Below are 27,659 nucleotides of genomic sequence, written 5' to 3' on the forward strand. Positions count from 1 at the left end.
ACCATACTATAGTAGAACTATTACTGTTTTTATTTATATTTTTAAAAAATTCACTTGTTTTTCTTGAGAATTTGTGACTGATTTTTATGTTATACTGCATAATTCAGTAATTTCACACATTAACAACATCCAGGGGCATGTGAGGATGAGTTTTCTAGCTTCTGAAATGTTCTGAGGATGGAATTTTTTAGTAAAAGGAAATGTGATCTCACAGACTATTTGGGTATTTTCCAAGTGACTTGTCACGAATGGTTTTGCTCTATAGTGCAATTCTGAGTACAGAAAACCAATGACCCATACTTTTTTCCCCCAGCACTCAGAGAATTTGGGGAATGACACAACTCAGTAGTTATTTTGAACATTTTCTAAGGTACAGAATAATGGTATCTTCTCCTGGGTATTTAGTATTTTTTCCATTTAAAATAAAAGCTTTTCTTTTATTAATTACTTTGTACTTGGAACATTATTAGATACTTCTATATTTTAATTTGCAATACAATCTGCAAGAAAGCCATTTTATCATAATTTGCAGCTGAGAAAACTGAGGCTCAAAGGAGTCCGGGTTCCTTTTCATGGTGTGTCTAAAGTCTTCCCAAAACTCAGGGTGTCTGCTATGCCTGGTAGATTTAAGATTTTGGGACACTTGGTACTAAAATATGCATCTTGTGACTCCAAGCCACTTAATAACATCTTTGGAGCTGAAGTTTATGAACTATTGCTAAATTGAGTCAAGTAAAATTCTACTGTTGTATGAATCTGACTCAGGATTACTTATTTGCTATTGTTACCATTGTGAGGAAGTGTTGCAGGGTGCTGGCACCTGCTGGCTTAGCCCATGGGCACTAAGGTCAGACTGCATTTCAGCAGCTTGGGCACTTCTCCCTTGTGGACGTTTCTCTTCACCGAGAGGCACATTATAGTCAGTACTTACCAACCCCTCTTCACCCCTTCCCACATCTTCGTATAGATAGATGGTCACCTGAGAGACAGACATGCATGGGTTATTTGGAATTGTATAGATAGTTGGAGGTTTTCACAATTTTAGGTGTGTGGAAACTATATAAGGTAATGCAGCTGTTCACATAGACTATATTGAAGAAGGCTTCAATCCCAAAGCATTGTCCAGTTATTTAGAAGTAAACCTGGAATTCCAGTCTTGATCTGACTTCAAAACTTGTGTCTTTTCAACTAATTCTCTTTTAAAGAAAGAGCAATAAACATGTTGCATCTTGCAGTCAAGATCACTGTTGTCCAGATTTAAGACCTATCTTTCCCATCCTTTATATTCTTTTCTTCTTTTAGCATGGGAAATAAGCAGCATAAGGATTTCTTTTTAAGTAAACATGTATTTATTGAGTATCTACTACGTGCCAGTACCATGCTGAGTGCATGAGGTTTCTTTGGCTGTTGTGACAAATTATCACAAACATAGAGGCTTAAACGAGAGCAAGTGTATTATCTTAAAATTTTGTTTGTCATTCCAATACACGTCTCACAGAGCAAAAGCAAGGTGTTGGTGGGACTGCATTCCATTATGGAGGCTCCAGGAGAAAATCAGTGTTCTTAGATTTTCCAGTTTCTGGCAGCTGCCCACATTTCTTAGCTTCTGATCTTTTTCTTCCATCTTAAAAGCTAGCACCATAGCATCACTCTGACTTTGCTCCCATCATCACATCTCTCCTTCTGACTTTTCTGCCTCCCCCTTCTACTTTTGAGGGCCCTTATAATTACATTGGGTTTACTTGGATAATCCAGTAGAATCTCTTTATTATAAGGTCAGGACTTAGTTACATATTCAATTTTAATTCCTTTTTTCATGTAGCCTAACATAGTCAAAGATTTCAGGATTCAAATGTGGACAACATTGAATTGTTTTGCCTACTACCTGGAAAAACAGGAAATTACCCAGGATGTGCCAGACATGATATACAAGAGACAAAAGGCAAGAAGTATTCTACATAAAACTGGCCAGGCACGGTGGCTCACGCCTGTAATCTCAGCTCTTTGGGTGACCGAGGCAGGCGGATTACCTGAGGTCAGGAGTTTGAGACCAGCCTGACCAACATGGAGAAACTCCGTCTCTACTAAAAATATAAAAAACTAGCCAGGCGTGGTGGCACATGCCTGTAATCCCAGCTACTCAGGAAGCTGAGGCAGGAGAATCACTTGAACCCAGGAGGCGGAGGTTGTGATGAGCCGAGAACGTGCCGCTGCACTCCAGCCTGGGCAAAAAGAACAAAACTCCATCTCAAAAAAAAAACAAAAAATTGTATTCTACATAAAACAATCTGAGAACAAAGCATTGTATAAGAAAATATGCAACAACAATAACAATAATTATAAACAGAGCTTAAGCCAAAATTTGTTGTATGCCAGTTACTGTGCCTATTGCTTTGTATACAATAGTTGTTTTAATTTTCAAAACAACTTGTAAAGATAAGCCATCCTCATTTTGTGTTGATAAAGATAAATAGGCTAAGGCTTGGCCAAGGTTTCCTGGGTAACAAGTAGGAAAATGAGATTTAAACTTAGGTTTCTTATTTCAAAGGCTGTGCTCCATTTCGAAAACTATTCATATAGTAAAATCGAGTTTAGAACAAAATGATTTCAAGTCGGTTCACAACTTTGAAGAGTGCATCCAGCATGTTGTCCACAGGAATATGCTGAAAGAGGCGAAAAGGGAGTGAATGGAAGTAGGAAGTGGTAAACAGCATGGTGTGTAGTAAGGAAGACTGACTGTTGGAGAGTGTTGGAGTTTGTGCTGGGAAGTCAGGGAGATAAATACTGTTAGGAAAAATGAGGGGATTTTGGCTGGTCTGTAATCTCTTGAGTCTGCACATTCATCAACAAATAAGAGGGGACACGTATAGGTTTTTAAATGATGAAACCATGTTTTAGGTACATTAGTCTGATAGCAGTGGGAAGAATCACTGGGAAAGAAAAGAAGTAGAACAAGTTTTAAAATGCTGACAGGCAATAGCAGTGATTTCAAACACCAATTAAGTTGGAACGTTCAGACCCAAGCTCCTGTGACTGGTAATCACCCCTACAGTGTCTTCTGATTGAGCCCCACTTACTGTATTTATCGACATCTCAAAACTTAATCTTTTTAAAAGATAAAACTCATTTTACCTAATAAAACATTATGTTTCAGATAACTTTAAGAGGATCATTTCCTCCGTAGTTTTTTGTTAGGTTTAGGTCTTTAAATGTTTATAAAGTGTTCTCACATACGTTTTCATACCTGGGCCTGTGAATTTGTTGAGGCACATAGGCTCACATGGGATACACAGAGGAAATTAAAACTCCAAAAAACTGTGAATTGTCAAAATCAAGAGTAACAATTTCAATCCAGAACTCATTTCAAAGATAAGGCCCTTTGTGTTATAGATTGTTGGGTAGTAGATAAATATAAATAAAATTTAACATTTTGAATATATCTTACATTAAAGAGACCCTAAGTTTTTTTTTTTTGATGAAACTGGTATAATTTTAAACTTAGATTATTTAAGAATTTTAGCAAACATGCAAATGACCTCTTCAACTATCCACTGCCCAAATCTCCTTTCCATCACCCAAATGGCAATGATAGTCACTTCTACTTCTGCTGTATATTGTAAATATATAGCAGAAACATACTCATTTCTTCAGATTACACACCAAAAAACACAGTCACCAGCTGCAACTTTCTGAGGGGCCAAAATATGAAGAATTGTTAATATGTGATCAATTGATCTGGATCGAGCAGAGTGCAGCCTACTGTATGACATGTTGCTTTTCATAGATGTTATCTCTGTTCAGTTTGCTTCTGCATTTAAGATATTAAATTCAGATCTATATGGCAAAGATGATTAGAAAAAGGTAACTCCTCCCTTAGGGATCTATTTTAAAATGTCAACAATTAAAATTTTCCAGAAAGTTTTGAGCAGTTTTAGCCTCCTGGCTGATGCAATATATTGAGTAGCGCTGTTAGCTTAAGGATGCTATCTGGAAATGGAAATGCTGATTTACCCTTCCCCCCTGCCATGCCACCTAATTGAAAGGCACCACTCTCAGTGGTAGGCACACTAATGCATGATTTTGCCAGTGGAACTGGGAATAGCATAATAAATGTGTTGTGACTGGGGATATATGCTGTGCTTATATTTGGAAAGAAGAAAATGTTTAATTGCTCTTTAAACAAATTTGATTGCACAAATGTAGCGTGAAGAAGAAGAAAGATGTGATTTTTTTTTTAACTGAAAGCCAAAGGTATACTCATTTTACCTCCAGATTCATACTTGTCCTGTGAGAGTGTGAAGGTAATTTTGTCCAAGGAAAAAACAATGGTTTCCAAACAGCCACTGTCACTTCACTCTTCCACTGCTTACACGTTCCAACCCCACTGTACCATCAATATATTTGACAATAATATCTAAATAATAGCGAGGAAACTTTTCTGTTAGATTAGGCCATGTATGGATATAAATGTCATTTTTATGTCATAACTAGACATGATAAACTATAAATAAACCGATATAGTATTTATACATAATGACAAGATCACAAATATATCTTTTGTTACTGCGTAAGCCAACCAAACTAATAATTTCAATTATAAGTTTAGTCAGAAGTAAACATTCTACGATCAAGTGTTTAGACATAGACCTCTGGGTCAGAAAATTAAATTTACATTTAAAATAGCAATGTTTTCCCTAGCTTTTCTTTGTAATTACGGACAGTTTGAAAGCTGCCTTAGGAATTAAAAAGGCAGTGATCTCACCAAAACCTTCATTATATTTCCCCTCTCCTTAAAGTATGAAAACAGAAGTGAGTTATAGGTTAACCTCATATACCTTTGGAAGACATTCAATGACTTTGTTACATTTGAGAGGTTTTGTCTGATTTCTCAGACTTTTCAGTTTCATAGCAATAACATACATCGGAAGTGAATATATTTATAGCCATTATTTAGGCTCCAAATGGCCAACTGTATTTCTTGGGAGGCGTGATCTAACTATAGTTAGAACTAGCATATATTGCCTTAAAAACATGGGAACATTGGGTAAAATGCCTAATTTATTTGTAAGTAGTAATTTACTAATAGTAGAATCAAACCAGTCTTAGTTATTGAATTTAAGAAACTACAAAATTTCACAGTTACACGTTATTACTATTATTGATCCCCTGAGAGTAGAACTAAGGGGAATATAATCACTAAGCCCTAGGTAATAAAACCAGTTCTTGCAGAAAATATGACCACAAAAGAGAATTTTCAGTGTATAGAAAAATATTAAGCTAAAATTATAAACTAGTAGACATTTAAATAATCAGAGCTCTACAATTTTTCAATGAGCAATGAAGATTGATTAAAGCACAGACCCTGGTTAATATAATCGTTATTCAGATGATCTTAACATTAGTGAGCCTAATCTGGATTGTTTAAATTGCAAATAATTGCTGCCTTAATTGCTATTAACTTGGAAAAAATGCTTTTCTTCTTTCAAGATTAATCATCAGGCCGGTGTTAAGAGCTGTAATTTGGATCATGATGATAACAAACATAAAGGCAGTTCTCCTAAAGCTACAACTATCCAGCATGTGTTTAATGTCAGGCACTGGGAAACATGATCTATATACATCTATGGCTTAGAAAACAACAAAAGGACATAAAGTTGAAGGGAGGAAAAATATGATGAAGATTTTTGTAGATCCATTGTCTTCTTTTTTCTAGCACAGCTTTTGATTTGTCCACAAATTTTTAAAAAGCTGGAAAAAATCCTCCTGAAATGTAAAGTTGATTTTGTCATCAAGAAGTCTATGTTTAAATGCCTGATGGTAGAATGTTTACTTCTGACTAAATCTAGTGATTGAAATTATTAGTTTGGTTGGTTTACACGGTAACATAATAGATATAGTTCTGATCTAGCCATGATGCATATGGGCTATATGCATTCTTTATATATTTATATATAAATATAATATTGTAACAAATGCCACATTAATATTGTTAAATTTATTAAAGAAAAGCATAGCCCTTAGAGAAAAATAAATGGAAACAATGGTTATACACTGTAAAACAAAACAACTTTTTTAAAGGACATACTGATGAGCACTGTGTTCTTTTATTGACCATTGCCTGTCATCTGCGGGTCACAATAGTAGCAGTACTTTTGAAATATATCAAACAAAACACTTTGTTACATCCAAAGTCTCCACCTGTTTTTATAACAAGTGATTCTAGGATTCATCACAAAATTAACACATGAATACACTATGAAATTAAAAAAAAATGAAATTGGCTTTTGTTTCTTTGCTGTACTAGAAATATATTTTGTGATGAATTCATCTGAGTTATTTTTTACTTCCAAAAAGATGATTACCATATGTATTTTATTTATAAATTTTGGTTCTGATTCCAAAAGCACAACATTTAATGAAAATGCATAGAACAAACAAAGCCTTGATATGAAAAGCCTTTAATATTAAAATATTAAACACCTATGTGGAAGGAAGTTTCTTGCCTCATTCCCTAAGGACAGCAGTTGGTTAAACAAGTATAAGTGAAAGAATTACAATTGAAGATACCTTGCAGAAGAGAAAAGAAAAGAAAAGTCCTGCCGCCCGGTACTCTGAAGACAAAAATCTGTATGTGCTAGCAGCAGACTTTGTTTGCAAGAGAGCAGAGGTGATTCCTAGGAGCTGGACTTTCTGATGGAAATCATAATTTTTGGTTTCATCTAGTCTTCCAATAATAAGCAGGTTGAGTACTGAAAAAGCATAAGCACAAGATGGCATTATATAAGTAACATGTACCAGTTTCTCAAAACATTTCATTTAAAGATGTCTCTACTTTTATGTCTGACATAGTGTCTTTAATAGCAATCTTAACACTTCTGAATTTTAAATTGTTACATATTTGAGATTACATTTTCATAAGTCATCTAAAAAATAGGAGTATATACAGATAACCAACCATATACTAATGAACAATGTGGCTGAAACTAATAACATATTTTGGTAACAGGCTGCGTCCACTTGATGTTTATTTCATTTTTACCCTTATAAATGTAATACAAGCAAAACAGACCACAAAAGTTTTATTGTTTAATGAATCATTATTACAAACATTTTTGTAACTGCCACCCAGGGCAAGAGCTAGAACTTCGGCAATAATTTCAGTAGCTGTGCCACATCCCAATCTCAGACCTCTCTCACTAACCATACATAACCATGTTCCTGAATTTAAATTGTTACTTCCTTGAGTTAACTTAGTTTGTATTACCCATGAGTTCATTCCTAAAGTTTGATTTTGCACATTAAAAAAAAATGCCTTTTTAAATGGGAGAAAATATTAGAAAATGATGCCTCGGGGTAAATGATTAGTATTCAGAATCTATAAGAACTCAACTCAACAAGAAAAAAACTAACAACCCCATTAGAAACTCGGCAAAAGACATGAATACACATTTCACACATACAAAAAGGAATAAAGCAGCCAACACATAATAAAATTCTCAATATCACTAATCATCAAAGAAATGCAAATTAAAACCACACTGTGATATCATCTTAACACCAGTCAGAATGGCTTTTATTAAGAGGTCAACAAACAACAGATACTGGCATGGGTGCAGAAAAAAATGGAACACTCATACACCATTGGTAGGAATGTAAATTAATTCAATCTTTATGGAAAACAGTATGGAGATACCTCAAGGAACTAAAAATAGAACTACCATTCAATCTAGCAGTCCCCACTACTGGCTATCTACTTAAATGAAAAGTAATTATTATATTAAAAATATATCTGCACTCATGTTTATCATAGCACTGTTTACGATAGCAAAATCATGTAGCTAACCTAAATGTCTATCAAAGGTTGAATGGACAAAGCAAATGTGATACATATATATCAGCATGGAACACAATGCAGCCATAAAAAAGAATGATATCATATCCTTTGCAGCAACATGAATGGAGTTGGAGGCCATTATCCTAAATGAGCTAACTCTGAAGTAGCAAATCAAATATTGCACGTCCTCACTTATAAGTGAGAGCTAAACAATGGGTAAACATGGACGTGAAGATAGAAATAATAGGCTCTGGGAACTCCAAAAGAGGGAGGAAGGAATGGGGATTTGAAAAATTACCTACCAGGTACATTGTTCACTGTTTGGGTAATGGATACACTAGAAGCCCAATCCCTACCAATTCACAATATATCCATGTGACAAACAAGCACATGTAGCCCCCGAATCTAAAATTAAAATAAAAAAGATATGTCTGTTTAATTCCTATTAATCTGCAGGGTCTTCCTCCATTCCTTTCCTTTTCTTAGACTTATCTGTTGAAAACTTAAGTTATTTGACTGAAGAAATCCCCATAGTCTGGATTAGGATTTTTCTGATTACACACACATGGTTTAGAGTTCAACATGTTGCCAGAACTTGTGTATTTCCCACGCATTGGCAGCTGGATCCAGAGGCTTGAGCAGGCTCAGGTTGGATCCCTTTGATGATGGTGATGAATTCTTTCCTCAGGAGGGAATGCCTAGTTGTGTTTCTTTTTGTGTTGTTAATAGCTATTGACGGATAATACCTACATCCATTAACACATTAGGTTTGCAAGTTGGTGATAATCTAATCTATCATTTATCTTCTTATTCGTTAGTTGGAATACATTTAAAAGGAAGTACATCTTTGTAATCTGTTATTAAACTACCAAATGGTAGATGTCATAAAGAAAAGATACATGCTTGATTCATCCCCTTTATCAGTTCTAAGTCAACAAATTGGTTCTTTTGAATTACTTGAAGATGAACAATTTACTTGATAAAAAAGTAATTTATGGATTTAAATACATTGATAGATTTGCAGTTCAATAACTTGCAATCATTATTCTTTTGGAAGCTCAATTTTTTTTCCTTTTGGCCGTGGAAGTACCTTCAAGTAGGCTCCTGGAGCCTTTCACAATGACCCTAATAGTCTGTGCCAGCTTCCTCGCAGTGTGCTGTGACAAGCCACAAAGTTAAAATTAATCATTTCTCCTAGAAGGTCTAGTTTCTTTGATTGGGAAATGGTGTTTGAAGAACACAGTCAGATTACTGGAGGTGCTCATTGCTATAGCGTTAGTAAGAATAAAATATATCAAATATAATAGATTATACTGATACATATAACCCAAATTGAGGATTATGGTTTTCTTAATCTTCTCTGAACATCTGTATCCCTTTACCTCCACATTGAAAATCCTTGTTCTAACAGTTACCAGGAATAACAGAATAGATCTCTCCTAATTATTCTTTTACTTCATCTCACATGCACACATGAATCTCAGAAAAATAGTACTTCGGTCAGTGAAAAGTAATTACTGATTACTCTCATATGTTGGTATGATTTTTATTTAGTTCATAGATTTGTTTGAATCTATCATAAATGGGAAGTTGATTATTAAAAGACTCTTCATACTTAAAGTGGAGCAAAATAGAAAATTATCAATTTTCTTTCATTTGCTTTTTTCTATATGTTCCTGTTATTACCGCTGAATAATATAGAAAGGTCATAAATTTTCCCATAGCACTAAGGAATTAAAAATTATAAAATGTGGCTGATATGTGTATATTCCTAGTTCTGTGTGCACTATATTCTTTTATATAGCTCCTGGAAAACTTCAGCTTCCTCAGATATACCTCCCTAATCTCTCATATTATTTTGTACTGTCCTAAAGCATTCCATACCCAGACACTCAATGCATTTGTGGTAACTCCTTCCAAATTGTCTTGCTAAAAGTCTGTATACTCTGGTATATCTTTTTTAAAGGATATATATATAGATATATATAGTATGTAAAATACATGATAGACAATATACATTTGCAAAAGAAATGACTCAATGAATAAATCAGCCTTCCCATATTTTACATAAATGTTAAAAATAGTGACTTAATTGTATAAGCACTGTTATATAAGGTCATTTTTGTAGTGATTTTTCACACCATAAAAGGAAATCACAAAAGTTCAACATATTTCTATTACGCTTTAATTAACACTCTAACCCTGGAGAGTTAGAAGAAGTCTCCAGGCTGGACACTGATAATTTAATACTATCACAAAATTAGGAATCATGAGTGAAATACTACATATCATCTCCTGCTGAAAGGCATCAAAGAAGCTTTCTCATCTTTTTCCAGTTTTGTGATGCATAGTTGCTACTGTCTAGAATACCCTGTAAATTTCACTGAGCTGAGCTATCTCTGTGCCATGCAACCAACATCCATAAGGAAACTCCTCACGTTCCTTATGGATGGTTGTTCAGGACCTGCATCTGGAACCCCATGGCTTCAACTGTTAGGCCCTTTTTCCTAACCTGTTATTGCTAACCTCTGTTTCTGGCTTATTGCACTGTCCGCTAACTATACCTTTGTACTGATATATGCCCCTGATATCTGGAAATTGATGTTCTAGTCTTGATCCAAGGCTCCACTCATTGGTTATCTGTGTTCCCTTCCTACACTGCATTCTCCCTTTGTTCCAGGCAATGCATGGGCCCTATTCAGCTTCATTCTCATGATCCAGCCACACTATATGTACCTGGAGTTGATGTTGTATTAAGGAGTACAGTGGGGAGTATGGTCTGAATACATGTCCATTTATTGTACTGTAACACATGAGGCATTCAAGTTTCTTGGTCGAGTTATCAAATGAATAAATGATCTTCTTTCGGAGACTGCAACAGAAGCATGAATAACATAGTATATAAATTAGCATCATTTTAGAACTTAGCAAACTTTCTTACATGTGTTATGTCAGTGCCCATAAACCTTGTAGCAATCCTGAACAAGGCAGATTATTCAGTTTTACACTTAATGAGGCTCAGATATATTAAGTGATTTTCTAAGTTCACACTGAATTTGAGAGAATATGATTGAACTCCATCACCTTATTGCTATACTGAGTGATAAATTTTATTCTTGCATCACCAATTGTGTAATAGTGATCAAACTTCTTAACTTTTGTGTGCCTCAGTTTCTTTTATTCTTTTAAATGATTTTCTCTGTAGAAGTGAGTTATCTCTGTAAATTGCTTTTAACTTCTAGGGAGAAAAAAAGAGCTGTAGGAGTGATAATTAGATGCCATGATATAGATGGTTTTAAATGGAGTTGAAAGGTTCATGGAATAAAATTCTTTCCATATTTTCATTAATATGGATTTTTAATACCCTTTGGAAATTGACTTTAAAAGTGTTTTCCATCTTTGGCAAAAAGAAACTTTATTTCCATTGACTATAAAATTCTTTATAATAGAACATGCTCCAGTTTTATGAAACCCAGTAGGATAAATAGTGGCTTAAATACACCAGCAGACAGATCTATCTTTAATTGAACTACTCAGCCAGATCCCACTGGGAGTAAAAATCTAGTCTTTCAAAGACACTGGAAATTTTGTTTCTGAATTCAGGTCCAGTATATCAACAGTGATATATGCAAGTGGGAACTGGTTCTGCTCATTTACTTTGCCTTTGAAATTTACCGAAACCACATTTTTGGCTCGTAAGTGACAGATAGGTCTCTTTCTATGGATTCCACAGCATTAAAAAATCTAAATACAAGGTAAATTTATATCTGCATTTCTAGTCAATCATTCAGAGTTAGTGGATTTTTAAGTTTATTTCTTCATAATCTTTAATTTAAAAAAAAATAAGGACAGTGCTGTTTTAACATGTAGAAAGGGTAATTTTAACATAACAGTCTTAATTGCTTAAAATTACGTACTGTAATAATACCCAATACTGTGCAGCTTTATGCAGTACTATATCTGCATCTGCATTATAGGTTTTCAATCATATGTTAAGCTTTCCTCAAACTATTAAATCTGTTCATATTGCCTATTGACTTTGTAAATAATGTATAACTTTTCCATGTCAGTATAATATGAATTTATTTCACCATTCACTATCAAAAGTTTTTAAAATATTCACCAAATTCTCATCTTCCAGTTTACTGCTTTGAAGGGTAGAATTCTGTGAGAGTGCATGGTAATGAACCTCATATTAAGCAGTCTATTTCAATACAGTCTGCCTTAATTATTACTTATTAAGACACTCCACAAGTTTCACACCAGCTATTTTCTGTTAAATATGTGGCATACATTATAACTGTACCAAAAAATGATGGCATTTAGAATCGTAGAGCGGAAAGAGAGTTTGAGATTATTTCTTTTAACCTTCTTATTTTAGAGGCAAATGAAGTTACATCTAAGAAATTAAGTCTGTTCTAACATGACAGAATTGACTGTTGAGAGCCCTGGAATCAGAGTCAAATGTCTTGGCTACCATTCTTACCTTCTTTTGGCTTTTTCTTTTACACTGCTTCTTCTATGTGTTTTGTCATAAAAGATATATAAGTTGATTTTACTTTGATGAAGGGAAAGCTACTAATGGCATGTGAGAGAAGGACCAAAGTGGGGATAAATAGTTATTGTACAACTTACAATTTTTTCAAATTTTGAACAACAATGCAAGGTAGTGATGGCATGTGCAATAGGTGTCATGCACATTGTAAAAAAACTACAGGTAAAATACTATTAAAAAACACACTCTAAGAAACAAAGCCTTTCTGTCATTAATCAGTACTTTGGTTTTGATTATTTAAGATGATAACTCTGGCCAGGCACGGTGGCTCACACCTGTAATCCCAGCACTTTCAGAGGCTGAGGCAGGTGGATCACGAGGTCAAGAGAATGAGACAACCCTGGCCAACATGGTGAAACCCCGTCTCTACTAGAAATACAAAAATTAGCCGGGCGTGGTGGCGCGTGCCTGTAGTCCCACTACTAGGGAGGCTGAGGCAGGGGAATCACTTGAACCCCAGAGGCAGAGGTTGCAGTGAGCCGAGATTGGGCCAATGCACTCCAGCCTGGCGACAGAGCGAGACTCCGTCTCAAAAAAAATAATAAATAATTTTTTTTTTTTTTAAAAGATGATACTCCCAAAAGGTTCTGGTGAAGATACATTTTTTGTTTTCTGTTTTTGTTTTTTTCTTGAGACGGAGTCTGGCTCTGTGGCTCACGCTGGAGTACAGTGGTGCGATCTGATCTCTGCTCCCTGCCACCTCCGCCTCCTGGGTCCAAGCGATTCTCCTGCCTCAGCCTCCCGATTAGCTGAGATTACAAGTGCGGACCACTATGCCTGGTTAATTTTTGTATTTCTAGTAGAGATGGGGTTTCACCATGTTGGCCGGGCTGGTCTCGAACTCTTGACTTCAGGTGATCCACCCACCTCGGCCTCCCAAAGTGCTGGGATTACAGGTGTTATCCACCGTGCCTGGCCAGTGAAGATAATTTCTGGTAAATTAGTGGGAAAAGGAAAGACCTCACAAAATAAAAAAGTAAGGGAAGCCTTAAAAAGCAGAAAGGGAAAAATAAATAAACAAAACTGCATGAAAGCTTTTCTTCCCTGTCATTATAAAATTAAATTTTTCTTAGTTACTGATGATATATATCACTGGACCAGATAGTACACATTGGTAGTTTTTGGAAAAACTCAGCATTTTGAAATTGGACAGAACAGGTAAACATAGAAGCTCCCAAAACTATGCAGAGAATGAAATGCTACAGGTTTAAGAAACTTCTATCGATGTTACTTCTGTCTACATCATACCTAGTGGGGACTGTGTTTGGGTTTGGGTTTTTTTTCTGATTTGTTTCGTTTTGTTTTTAACTGTGGCTCCTAAATTTTAAAACACTGCTAGCTACCATTTATTGAGTTCGTTTATGGGCAGTCCTATGTCAAATAGTATTAACACTTTATTCCATGTAATGCTTATGACAACTTTTACACAAGCTGCTTGAAATTATATAGGTTTGCAAATTATATAGAAGAAAGAGATTAAGAAGATCGAGAGTGTGTGGAAACTGGGATTTGACTTCAGTAGGTCTAGCAAGAAGTCTATGTCCTTAATAACTCCATAGTCCTCCTGCACACTCATTTTCAGGAGAAGCAGTATTTATTTATTAAAATACTTTTCCTCCTTAAGGACAAAAATGTCAACAAAAACAAAATTCATTGCAGTCTGTGAGAACATCTTTCAAAGTGAAGTGGGTTTCCCTACTAGCCAACCAGGTTTTTCTCCCCATTTGCTATTCTCGAACTAATGCCAGATTGAAGAAGTAAACTGTATATAGTTACATATTACATTTTCCCACACATGCATAGCGTATGTTCATTAATATTTCACATATGATCAATGAGGCAATTGAAAATATTTTATATCATGGAAAATCATGAAAATATAAATGGACAATAAATAGCATTAACGTTGCCATTGCTCTGTGTCCCTCTTTTCCTCTCGCAATAAATGTTTTATAATTCACAGAGTTGCACATGGCTAACAGTTACTTATGCAATAATACTCATAGCATAAGAAATAATACTCATAGAATAAGAAAATAGTACTCATAGAATAAGAAAAGTAAATGCAAATATGAAAGAGAATAACTCTTTCTACTCCATTCTTATTTTTTTCACTCATGGTTAATGAAATAGAACAAAACAGGACTGGCACTGTAAATGACCAACTGGCGATTAAAATAAGCTTCAAAAGTTTTGCAGAGTTGATGAAATCCTTATTTCATGCCACAAGCAGCTCCCAAGAGACTAATGTTTGATGTGCTTGCTCAATTTTACAAATACAATTGAAATTGAAGGTGTATAAACAATCTGTAGACACCGACATTTTCTGTAATATTGTGAATTGCTTTTGTCCTTTGCAAAATGTTATTCTCTGGCCTTGACAAAAAATAATTTGTTTAAATCACCTTCTCAGTGGAGAATTTCAAGGATATTATTATACAACAGTAGGGTAATAGAATTGTCATCTCTATTTAGGTGTAGGAAATATTATTTTGGAGATAGTAAAAACTCACCTCTACCACTTCAACCATCTATTTGTGAGGAAGCACAGGGAAATGTTATGACTTTTTAAATATTTAAAAAAATTGTCTGTCTTTGAAATAAACCTTATAAAGTATACCTAAAAATTGTCATGGTTCATTAGAAGCTATCCACTGAGAAAATTAAGGCTAACTATGGAGATAGTAATTGACTTTAAGAGTTGCAAACTAGTTTCAGTTAAAACTGGCAGCAATTATTTAGCACATATCTGTGATTTATTGGAAATTCAGACAGATTGTGCAGTAGCATTAATAGAGGTATGTTTCTGGATTGGTACAGGTATGATGAGTGAGATTTTTTTCTGTGCTGTAGGCAGTCTAGGAACAACAGCTGCTGGAAGGCACATTTGATCTACGTACTACACATTCTGTGAAATACAAATCACAGTATATGGTTTCACAGTATAGGAAACAGTTTTTAAGTTTTGACAGTTGAATTATAATGATTACACAAAATAAAATGCCTACTCCCAACTTTTGTAAATTATAGCTAGAACGGAGAATGTTTTTAGTTCCTTACGAAATGATTTATGTAAGTGATATTTATGATTTTACATGGGGAATGTATGGTGCATTTATTGAGAAAAGTCACTTTGATTCTACATTAGTTATGCTTTTTAAAAATTCATTGAAGTCCACTATTATGAATTACAGCATCATTGTTCTCATATCAATAGCATACAATATGTCAAAAGGGATTTAAGGGCTATTTAAAAATTTAAAAAAGCTTGAGTCCTCAGGTAGTGTATAGTGATAACAATGTTGTTATTTTTAAAAGAAAATAAAGGGGGGGCAGCTGGCTTAGTAAGTGCTGTGTATAAACTAAATCTGCCCTGAGGCAATGATTTTTTTACTGGTACAGAAGCTGCTGGTGCTGGGTTTTCGGTCATTACTATGATTTGTTGCAAAGCTAGCTCTCCCTCCAGCCATGTATTGCAGAGCTTGCAGTTTATTCAGCCGACTACTATCTGAGAGTTGCACATATTGTCTGATAACATTCTATAGCTTCCAAGTAAGTTACTCCTATCTCATCTTGTTCATCACAGTAGATCACAGTCTTAGTTATTACTGTTGATCAAATATAGCACTGAATTTACCACTACTCTGCTGAGCCTGAATGGGGACAACAGAAGCCTGACAGATAAGCTCAGATAGTGTAGTTTAGCACTGAAATTGTGGAGAGGCATACAGCCTGACACAAAGCCATCTCAGCCTATTTTAGCAAAGATGACTGAGGGACTGTGAAGCTAAAAGGCAAAATGCTAATAAAGTCTTTTGCTGAAAATGAGTTTAATTGTAAAATAATACATAGATCACACCCTCAATGGTCATGGTTTATTTATATTTTATATATGAGTTTTCATCAATAAGTGATCTAGATACTCTTGTGAAGCTCTCCTATTATAAGACTATTATGCTCTTCATAAAACGTAACTGTTGCTGGCCTTGCATGAAGTGGGATGAATTTATAAGAGCACACTCACTGCCAGCCTATGCACCACCCCCTCCAAAGAAGGAAGAAAAGTTTTTCTAAAAATGCACTTTGAGCAATAAACACCTAATAAAAGAGATTTGGTTAAAAGTAGATGCTGAAGTTATACATTCAGTAGCCTCAAGTATGAACCAGCAGTAAGTCATTCTGAGTAAATCTGAACACAATTTTGAGAACAGGAGATCTGTAAATCACTCATTTTTTATCTTTTTAATTTAATTTTTGTGGGTACATAGTAGGTGTATGTGTTTATGGGGTACATGAGATATACAGACCTAAAATCCTAATAATCACATCATATAAAATAAGGTATCCATCCCCTCAAGCATTTATCTCTTGTGTTAAAAACAATCCAATTATATATTTTTAGTTACTTTTAAAATGCACAATTCAATTATTATTCACTATAGTTAGCCTGTTGTGCTATCAAATAGTAAGTCTTATTCTTTCTGACTACCTTTTTTGTGCCCATTAACCATTCCTATGTCCTCTTTATTCCCCCCACCTCCATTCCCAGCATCTGGTAACCATCTTTGTACTCTCTATCTTCATGATTTCAATTGTTTTGAGTTTTAGATCCTACAAATAAGTGAGAGCACATGGTGTTTGTCTTTCTGTGCCTGGCTTATTTCACTTAACATAACGACCTCTAGTTCCATCCATGTTGTTGCAAATGAAATAATCTCATTCTTTTTTCTTTTGTGGCTGAATAGTACCCCATTGTGTGTAAGTACCACATTTTCTTTATTCATTCATCTACTGATGGACATTTAGGTTGCTTCCAAATCTTGGCTAATGTAAACAGTGCTGCAGCAAACATGGGAGTGCAGATGTCACTTTGATTTACTGATTTCTTTTGGGTCTGTACCAAGCAGTGGGATTGTTGGATCATATGGAAGCTCAGTTTTTAGTTTTTTTGAGGAACCTCCAAACTGTTCTCCATAGTGGCTATACTAATTTACATTTCCACCAACAGGCTATGAGGGTCCCCTTTTCTCCCTATCCTGGCCGGCATTTGTTATCTCCTGTCTTTTGGATAGAAGCCATTTTAACAGGGGTGAGATGATGTCTCATTGTAGTTTTGACTTGGATTTCTCTGATGAGCAATGATGCTGAGCCCCTATTCATATGCCTGTTAGAAAGTCAGTTTCTAAATGGAATGATTGGCATGGGCCTGGCTTCCTTGTTAACACACTCATGGTGTTCACTGGCAGAAAGATCATGAAGAGTCCCTATTAAACAAAACAAAAACAGTGAAAACAAAATCCCCTAATCACTCAGGATACTCCTGGCCTGTCTAGATAACCTATTACGTATGAACCTGGAGTTTATGTATTTATAAAGTATGGCTGTCTGGAGAGTGAGAAAAGTCACTATCTTCTATCTGTGGAATTAAATAGAAAACAGGAGAGCCCCAAAACTAAATCAGCTTTCTTTAAGAACAGCATTTCCACACACTTTTCAGACTCACTGTGTCTTAATCAGAAACAAAACAAGTCCTGTTGCAGAAGATAAGATAATATTAGAAGCCACGTCTTCTGCAACTCACACTTTTCCAGAAAGGAATGTTAATTTTCTGCATGATATTGCTTCTATCTTTTAAATCACTGGTAAAAATTCGTATTGGGGAATATGTACAATTAAAGTGATTCTGTTTTCACTTTTAGTGTTAAAGCAAGTTGGAAGGTAGCTGAAATGGCCCCCAAACAGAAGCACCCCTGAATCCTGAGAAGCAAATGGAAGTGCTCCCTGGAGGAAAGATCCTGAATATAGACCTCAGAAATTCTAAAAGTTAACATGAACTATATATGAAGTAACAATCAAACATTATCATTCACAAAGGAAAATGTTACAACAAATAGTAAAAGATCAAAGAGAAAAAATATTAGATTTGCACCTTGAAAATTAAAATAATGTAATTTGTAGACACGGAATATAACATAACTATGTATGAAATGTTTGAAGAAAATAGTAATTTAATAAAAATAAAGAAGAACTAAGACATTATCCAAATTGACCAAAGAGATTTGAAAAGTAAATATAACTTTTAAAATGAAATATGTTAACTGAAATATTTAAAGAGTAGAATAGACATTGTTGAAGCAGAAGAGAACAGAAATAATAGTGAAAGAACAAATATTTAAAGATGCAGTGGCTGAGAATTTTCCAAAACTCATGAGAATTATGATTCCACAGATATTGTAGGTACGTATATACTGAGCAACATGAATAATAATGAAATCCACAGTTAGACACATTATAGTGAAACTGTAGAACATATATTACAGAGATGTTAAAAACGGTGAGAAGGCTAGGCACGGTGGCTCACGCCTGTAATCCCAGCACTTTGGGAGGTCGAGGCAGGTGGATCTGCTGAGGTCAGGAATTCAAGAACAGCCTGACCAAAATGGTGAAACCCCGTCTCTGCTAAAACTACAGTAATTACCTGGGTGTGGTGGCATGCGCCTGTAGTCCCAGCTACTTGGTTGGCTGAGGCAGAAGAATTGCTTGAACCCGGGAGGCAGAGGTTGCAGTCAGCCGAGAGAGTACCACTGCACTCCATCCTCGGCGACAGAGCAACACTCCATCTCAAAGCAAACAAACAAAACAGAAAAATCCAGGCGTGGTGGCTCACACCTGTAATGACAGCACTTTGGGAGGGTGAGGAGAGTGTATCACCTTAGCCCAGGAGTTTGAGACCAGCCTGTGCAACATGGCACAATCCAGTCTCTACAAAAAATACAAAGATAGCAGGGCATGGTGACATGTGCTTATAGTCCTAGCTACTGGGGAGTGCTCAGGTGGGAGAACTGTTTGAGCCAGGCAGGTCAAATTTCCAGCAAGCTGTGATCATGCCGCTGAACTCCAGCCTAGGCAACAGGGCAAGATCCTGTCTCAGAAAAAAAGAAAAAGAAAGAAAGAAAAGAGAGAAAACAAAAGCAGTGAGAAAAGACAAAGCTGCCTACACAATAATGACAAGCAAACTATTCAGCAGCAACAAAAGAAACCACACAACTTGGTGATAAAGTCCTCAAAGTGCTGAACAAAAAAATAGCTGTCAACTTAGAATTGTGTCTTCAGAAAAATAATCTGTCAAAAATGGTATTTTCAAAATTGCAAATAAGCAAAACTGGGAGTTTACAACCAAGAATTACACCCTTAAGGAAGGATTAAAATTTTTATCTCAGGCAAAAATAATCCTAACAGGAACGTTTAAGATGCAGTAAGAAATGCTTAGGAAGATATTGGTAAATCAACTATCCAGCCAAATACACATCACTGCACATAATAATAATACATTTTTGTGGTTAATAAGGTAGATATCTCTAGAAAGTTTGATGAGTAAAAAAGAGATAAGACAAAAATATATTAAGAATGAGAAAAACGGCACAACTCCAAGTGTAATAGAGAATTGAAAGAAGATACCATGAATACATTTGGCAATAAAATTGAAAATGTTGCTAAAAGTCCTCCAAAAGTAAAATTTTCCAAAACTGATTCAAGAGGAAATTAAAGCTTAACTAGAACTTTGAACATTAAAAAATTAATCATTAACTTAAAACATTTCTACAGAGAAAATACTAATCCATTTTGATTGTAAATCAATTCCATCAAACTTGCAAGGAAAAGATCACTAGAAAAATGTGTATCTACATTAAAAAATCAACATGTTTATCTACAAAAATAATCTCTGATAACTTTGAGAATTAAATGTAAAAGTCAAAACTGTAAAACATTTAGATAAAACATGCAGAACTATCCTTATGATCTTGAACTAGGGAAAACTAAGATGTTTTACTGTAATATATTCACATATTCAATTGCATTCATATTAATAACTTCTGTTATTTAAAATTCAGCATAAAAATGTATACACTAAAATCTGAGGAAAAAGATCTGGACATTTATAACTGACAAGTGATTAGTAATCAAAATATATAAAGGACCTCTACAAATTAATATATATGTAACTATGTATACATGTATTTTATGAAATAGTCAATGCATATTAATAGGTATTTACCTAAGGGAATACACATGGTAAAAAATAAATATGCTCAAACCTAATAAATAGAAAGATTCAAAGTAAGTCCATATTTTATACCATTTGATGTCTAATAAGTAGTCAAAAATGTTGAAATTTCATAATATCAAGTATTAGGTGTGGGTTAAGAATTCACAAACAGTTGCTGGTAAAAACATTTGGGAAAACCATATACCATGAGACATATAAAAGACTGTTCTTAGCAGGATCGGTTGTCTTAACAAAAATACTAGTAATGACACTAATAGGTATCAACAGAAACATGGATAAATAAAATATAGTACATTCAGAAAATGAAATTTGTTAATATGTTACAGCAGTGAAAACTAATGAATCCAAATGCATGCAATAGCGTGAAGAATCCTTAAACGTAGCATTGAGGGCAAGCAAGTTGCAACCCACTTCATTTTTCTAAACTTCAAATGTAAACAATATATTTTGTGATAAGCATATGTGAGGAAACTTTTGTTTTTTTAAAAAGGATCTATAAGCACTTATCTCAAAATATTAGGAGAGAGGCAGGAGGAATATAAAAGATAGGAAGAAACGAGAATACAAAAGACCAATTATACTCTTCAGGTTCTGTTTCTTAAATATTGTGGTTGGCTCATTGGTATTCATTAAGTTTTCCATAACTCAGGATTATGTTACATATATGATTTTGATTATAACAAATATTATATAATTATTGTGTGGTTAAAACATTAAATATTTTATTTCTTTATGTTCATGTGAGTTGGACATGCATCTGCACTTGTCTCTCATCCTGTTTTTCCCCAAGGCAGTCAGTAACATAACTGCCAAGATTTCCACCGTGGTTTTGACCAATGATGTGGTCTCTGCTAATGAGACCTGAGGGAGAATAATTCATAAAAATTGGCAGAGATGGTAATTTTTTTAAATGTGAACCGAGATTTATAAATCCTTTAAAACTATTATTTCAGCAGTAAGGAAGTGTTACATAATCATTAAGAACATGGTCAAATAAATTATATGGGATTTCTAGCTCCGTAATTTACTAGCTGAATGTCCTAGTGTATTAGTCAGGGTTCTCTGGAGGGACAGAACTAATAGGATAGATATATATATGAAGGGGAGTTTATTAAGGAGTATTGACTCACACAATCACAAGGTGAAGTCCCACAATAGGCCATCTGCAAACTGAGCAAGGAAGCCAGTCCAAGTCTCAAAACCTCAAAAGTAGGAAAGCTGACAGTGCAGCCTTCAGTCTGGTCTGTGGCCAAAGGCCTGAGAGCCCCTGGCAAATCATTGGTGCAAGTACACAAGTCGAAAAGCTGAAGAACATGGAGTCTGATCTTTGTGGTCAGGAAGTGTCCAGCACAGGAGAAAGATGAAACCGGAAGACTTAGCAAGTGTAGTTCTTCCAAATTCTTCTGCATACTTCGTTCTAGCCTAGCCATGCTGGCAGCTGATTAGATGATGTCCACCTAGATTGAGGGTGGGTCTGCCTCTCCCAGTCCACTGACTGAAATGTTAATCTCCTTTGGCAACACCCTCACAGACACACCCAGGAACAATACTTTGCATCCTTCAATCCAATCAAGTATTAACCATCACATCTAAGGAGTGTTATTTATTTCTTAATTCTCAGTTATCTCCTGTTCACAATAGCTTCTACGTCATAAGGCTACTTTTAGAACTGAAAGAGATAATACATATGTAGCACTGAACACAGTCCCTGGCACATATTTATGTGCATTATGTGTTACATATCATTATGATCATTCCATGCACTTATCTGTCATATAAGAGGTAGATGCTTACTCTTCTATTTTCCTGAATTGCTAAGGAGAAGGGATATACAGCCACAGTGCAAGCAAGTTGCAACCCATCTCACTTTTACAAAATTCAAATGTAAAGAATATATATTTTATGATAAGCATATGTGACCTGAAATGTTTTCATTTTTCTTTTCAATTAATACTACTTGACAAAGTTGAAATGTTGATACTACTCTAACAATATGTTAACTTACATGACTGAAAAGAGCACAGAGACTGAGATGTTAAATTGTGATTGACAGTCAACTGACAACAGCAAGGGCCTAATAAGCCTGTGATACTAGTGACAACATGGCAGGGTACCATCAAGGAAACATCTGGGGCATCAAGAAAGAGAGCTGAAACAGGCCTATTTTGATTTCTAAGATCAGGAAGCCTGAAGCTGAATCACATTTGTTAGGCATTGATTCATTCTTTGTAGTGAGCTGTCAGCAATGGGCAACATCCCAGGAAAGAAAATCTCTGTGGCAATAAAAGAGAGATAAAGAAAGGAAATATTAACAGGACATTATCCTCAGTGGTCTCAGAAAAACAAAATCCTCAGAGGTGAGGAATTATGGAACAGTCAAGCTTACATACTCTGGAGTAAGTTGGACCTGAGTTTGACACATTACTGTGTGACCCAGGGCAAATTTAATTTCTGTAAGTTTACATTCTGTCATTTACTAAATGAGGAAAATGCTTACAGTTTTGAGTTGTCAAGAGGAAGAATTCATATAAAATGCTTAACAGTGTCATTAGCAAAAGGGAGGATTCAATGTATTTAATTTTCATTATTGCCGTCACTCTTACCATCATCATCATTATCATAGTCATGATTAACTGACAGCTGTAGAATTTTACAAGTATAGAGAGCAGGCGAAATGAAATTTGTTATCCAGCCATGATCCTTATTATTTAACAAATTGAGAGAATAAATAGATATTGTCTAAAATGTCATACGAACATACATATATGGGCATTGTTATAACCTGTGTATATTACATTTCCTAAAATAAGAAAGACTGGATGTTGTCAGCATGGGCTTATGTCACATTCTGGTGTGTGTGTGTGTGTGTGTGTGTGTGTGTGTATCTCCATCATATATATGAAATTTGATAATTATGAGAAAGTAAAATACAGTATGCTATAAATATTGAACATAAAATAGATTTTATAGTCCTCTGTACCATTAAAAAAAAGTCCAACAAGCTCAAAACATTATTTGTTACGTTGAAAAATTCCACTAGACATTTTTTTTTTTTTTTTTTTTTTGAGATTGAGTTTCGCTCTTGTTGCCCAGGCTGGAATGCAGTGGCGCGATCTTGCTTTACTACATCCTCTGCCTCCTGGGTTCGAGCGATTCTCCTGCCTCAGCCTCCCGTGTAGCTGGGATTACAGGTGCCCACCGCCACGCCCAGCTAATTTTTAAAATATTTTTAGTGGGTTTCACCATCTTGGCAAGCTGGGCAGGCTGGTCTCGATCTCCTTACCTCGGGTGATCTGCCTGCCTTGGCCTCTCAGAGTGCTGGGATTAGAGGCATGAGCCACCATGCCTGGTCTAGACATTCTTATACTTCCAAAACACTACTGAGGTGTTTTTGTTACAGAAAATAACTAAAAATTATTTTTAAAAATTATATTCTACATACTGATTCATTTTATCTTCACCTCGTTAAGATCACTTTTTTCATTGTCACGAAAAGGACTACAATTAGAGATCGCAGTTAATAACATATGTTTTCTCATAGTGCTTATTTGGCATGGACCATCATAAGTTATTACTCATGGGCAGGAAATCAGAAACCCATATGTTGGGTTTCCCCTCAATATGCAATATATTTGACATGAAAAATCGAATAAAAAGGCAATAAAGTGGAAGAATGTATGAAAGTTCTCAGAAACAACAACAACAACATTCCACAGTGGTGGGCTATGTCAACAGGAGCTGATTGAAAGAGCTCCCAATGGCAGAAGCTAGAACAATGAGAAACAAAAGTAAGTAATATTGAATTATAACACAAAATATAAAATATCTATGAATCATACTGAAATATATATATCTCAGTATATAAAGGAATATATTCCTTCTCTCTCTCCCTTGTGTGTGTGTGTGTGTGTGTATATATATATATATATATCAGTATCAATTCATAGATACTTATTTTATATTGTGTGTAATATTGGATTATATATAAGATATTCAATATTGAATATGTACATATGTATTCAATAATGTATGCCTATATACATATATGATTGAAACATACATATATGTATATATACATATATGGTAGAAATATACATATATCAATTGTGTATATATACATATATGATTGAAATATACATATATGTGTGTATATATACATATATGATTGGAAGAATTACTAAAAGGAGAGAATAGACAAATCTCCCATTCAGAATTCCAAATAATTTTTGAAGATACTCTAACCTCATGGAGACAAAAACCAAACTACCCACTGTTTAAGTATGGCATGTACTTAGAGATTTCCTTCCAAAGAATCAGCATGGAAAAGAGGGAAAGGAATAATTTCATAGAGGGGAAGCCTGACAAACACAATCTCGACTAAGGGATAAGAATCGACATCGACATGTCATGGTGATAATATGAATCCTTGATAAGCTCTGTTTGAAATGGCACTTTACCTCTGTCATCTTTCTCTCCAAACCAATAACCCCAGTAAGATAATGAGAAAAAAATCAGACCAATGCCAATTGAGGGACATTTTGCAAAATAACTGACCAAAACTGCAAATAAAAGGGAAGTATGAGAAACTGTCACAACCAAGAGAAGCTGAAAAAACATGACAATAATGTAATATGGTCTTCTGGATGGGATTTGAACAGACCAGAAAAAATACATTAGGTCAAAACTTAGGAAATATGAATAAATTGTGTACTTTAGTTAATAACTATATATAAATATTGGTTAATTATTGTGACAAGTCTGCCATATTTATGTAAGATAAGGGAATCTGGATGTGGGTATATGGGGACTTTGTTTACTAGCTTCTCAATTTCTCTTACAGTCTCAAGCCATTCTAACATGAAAAGTTTATTTTTTGTATTTTTTGATGTCCCAATATCTTTTTATTATATATTATTATACTTTAAGTTCTGGGGCACTAGTTCAGAATGTGCGGGTTTGTTGCATAGGTATACACCATGTAAACGTGCCATGGTGGTTTGCTGCACCCATCAACCCACCATTTATATTAGGTATTTCTCCTAATGCTATCCCTCCCCTAGCCCCCCAAGCCCCAACAGGCTCAGGTATGTAATGTTCCCCTTCCTGTGTCCATGTGTTCTCAATGTTCAATTCCCACTTATGAGTGGGAACATGCAGTGTTGGTTTTCTGTTCTTGTGTTAGTTTGCTGAGAATGATGTTTTCCAGCTTCAGTCATGTCCCTGCAAAGGACATGAACTCATCTTTTTTTATGGCTACATGGTATTCCATGGTGTATATGTGCCACATTTTTTGTGTCCAGTCTATCATTGATGGGCATTTGGGTTGGTTCCAAGTCTTTGCTATTGTGAATAGTGCTGCAATAAACATACATGTGCATATGTCTTTTTAGTACAATGATTTATAATCCTTTGGGTATATACCTAGTAATGGGATTGCTGGGTCAAGTAGTATTTCTAGTTCTGGATCCTTGAGGAATCACCACACCGTCTTCCACTATGGTTGAACTAATTTACACTCCCACCAACAGTGTAAAAGTGTTTCTATCTCTCCACATCCTCTCTAGCGTCTGTCGTTTCTTGACTTTTTAATGATCGCCATTCTAACTGTCATGAGATGGTATCTAATTGTGGTTCTGATTTGCATTTGTCTAATGACTGGTGATGATGAGCTTTTTTTCGTATGTTTCTTGGCCACATAAATTTCTTTTGATAAGTATCTGTTCATATCCTTTGCCCACTTTTTGATGGGGTTGTTTGCTTTTTTCTCATAAATTTGTTAAATTCTTTGCAAATTCTGGATTATTAACCCTTTGTCAGAAGGATAGATTGCAAAAATTTTCTCCTATTCTGTAGGTTGCCTGTTCACTCTAATGACAGTTTCTTTTGCTGTGCAAAAGCTCTTTAGTTTAATTAGATCCCGTTTGTCAACTTTTGTTGCCACTGCTTTTGGTGTTTTAGTCATGAGGTCTTTGCCCATACCTATGTCCTGAATGGTATCACCTAGGTTTTCTTGAAGGGTTTTTATGGTTTTAGGTCTTACATTTAAGTCTTTAATTCATCTTGAGTTAATTTTTGTATAAGGTGTAAGGAAGGGGTCCAGTTTCAGGTTTCTGCATATGGCTAGCCAGTTTTCCCAACACCTTTTATTAAATAGGGAATCCTTTCCCCATTGCTTGTTTTTGTTAGGTTTTTCAAAGATCAGATGGTTGTAGATGTGTAGTGTTGTTTCTGAGGCCTCTGTTCTGTTCCATTGATCTATATATCTGTTTTGGTACCAGTACCATGCTGTTTTGGTTACTGTAGCCTTGTAGTATAGTTTGAAGTCAGGTAGTGTGATGCCTCCAGCTTTGTTCTTTTTGCTTAGGATTGCCTTGGCTATGTGGGCTCTTTTTTGGTTCCATATGAAATTGAAAATAGTTTTTTCTAATTCTGTGAAGAAAGTCAATGGTAGCTTGATGGGGATAGCATTGAATCTATAAATAAGTTTGGGCAGTATGGCCATTTTCATGATATTGATTCTTCCTATCCGTGAGCATGGAGTGAAGCAATATAAGTGCTAAATATATCGCATGAGCATTAAGTGCACTATTCGGAGGAAGAATAGAATCTTTTCAACTGGGAGTCTCAGCAAAGGTTTTCAGGAAAGATTGAGGACTGAGCTCAACACTGGAATATAAAAATTAACCACTCCACAGGAATTTTCATTTAGTAGGAAAATTCTAGAACATCAAAATGCCTTTACATCAAAAAGGTCTACTTTTAAATTTTACGGTGGCATCTCCAATATGAACAAAGAATATCAGTGTCATTTTCTGCCCCAACTATGTATCAAGACACTCTTATAACACCATAAAAAAGCACATGTTCTTATTTGTCATTGCTGTCGTTTAAATAAATCTGATTACTATTGTGAGCAAATAGTAGCTGGACAACTTGGACTACCACATCATGAAAGATTTTTAAATTTGTTAACTACTCTCTTGCTAAACCTTAAGAAACTTTAGAAAAAAATAGGTTTGCTTTCAGATAGTAATTCAATAATGTATTAATTTATAAGACAAATGTTTGTTGAGCACCCGCTAAACAGCAGACAGGATTTTAGACACAGAAAGCACAATGATAACTAAAGCACTGGAGTGTCTCACCAGCTGATGCCTCTGTGTTCGTGGCAAGGGTACTGCAGGAAGGGTGTAGTGAGATGT

General features: G+C 35.1%; 1 protein-coding gene across 1 annotated transcript in view; it reads left to right on the forward strand.

Moving 5' to 3' along the window:
- CNTN5 (contactin 5) overlaps positions 1-27,659 on the forward strand; it is a 1,349,686-nt gene that overhangs the window by 860,099 nt on the left and 461,928 nt on the right. The window lies entirely within an intron of this gene.

This window comes from Hylobates moloch, unplaced genomic scaffold, assembly GCF_009828535.3.
Source record: "Hylobates moloch isolate HMO894 unplaced genomic scaffold, HMol_V3 SCAFFOLD_11, whole genome shotgun sequence".
NCBI classification, from domain to species: Eukaryota; Metazoa; Chordata; class Mammalia; order Primates; family Hylobatidae; genus Hylobates; species Hylobates moloch.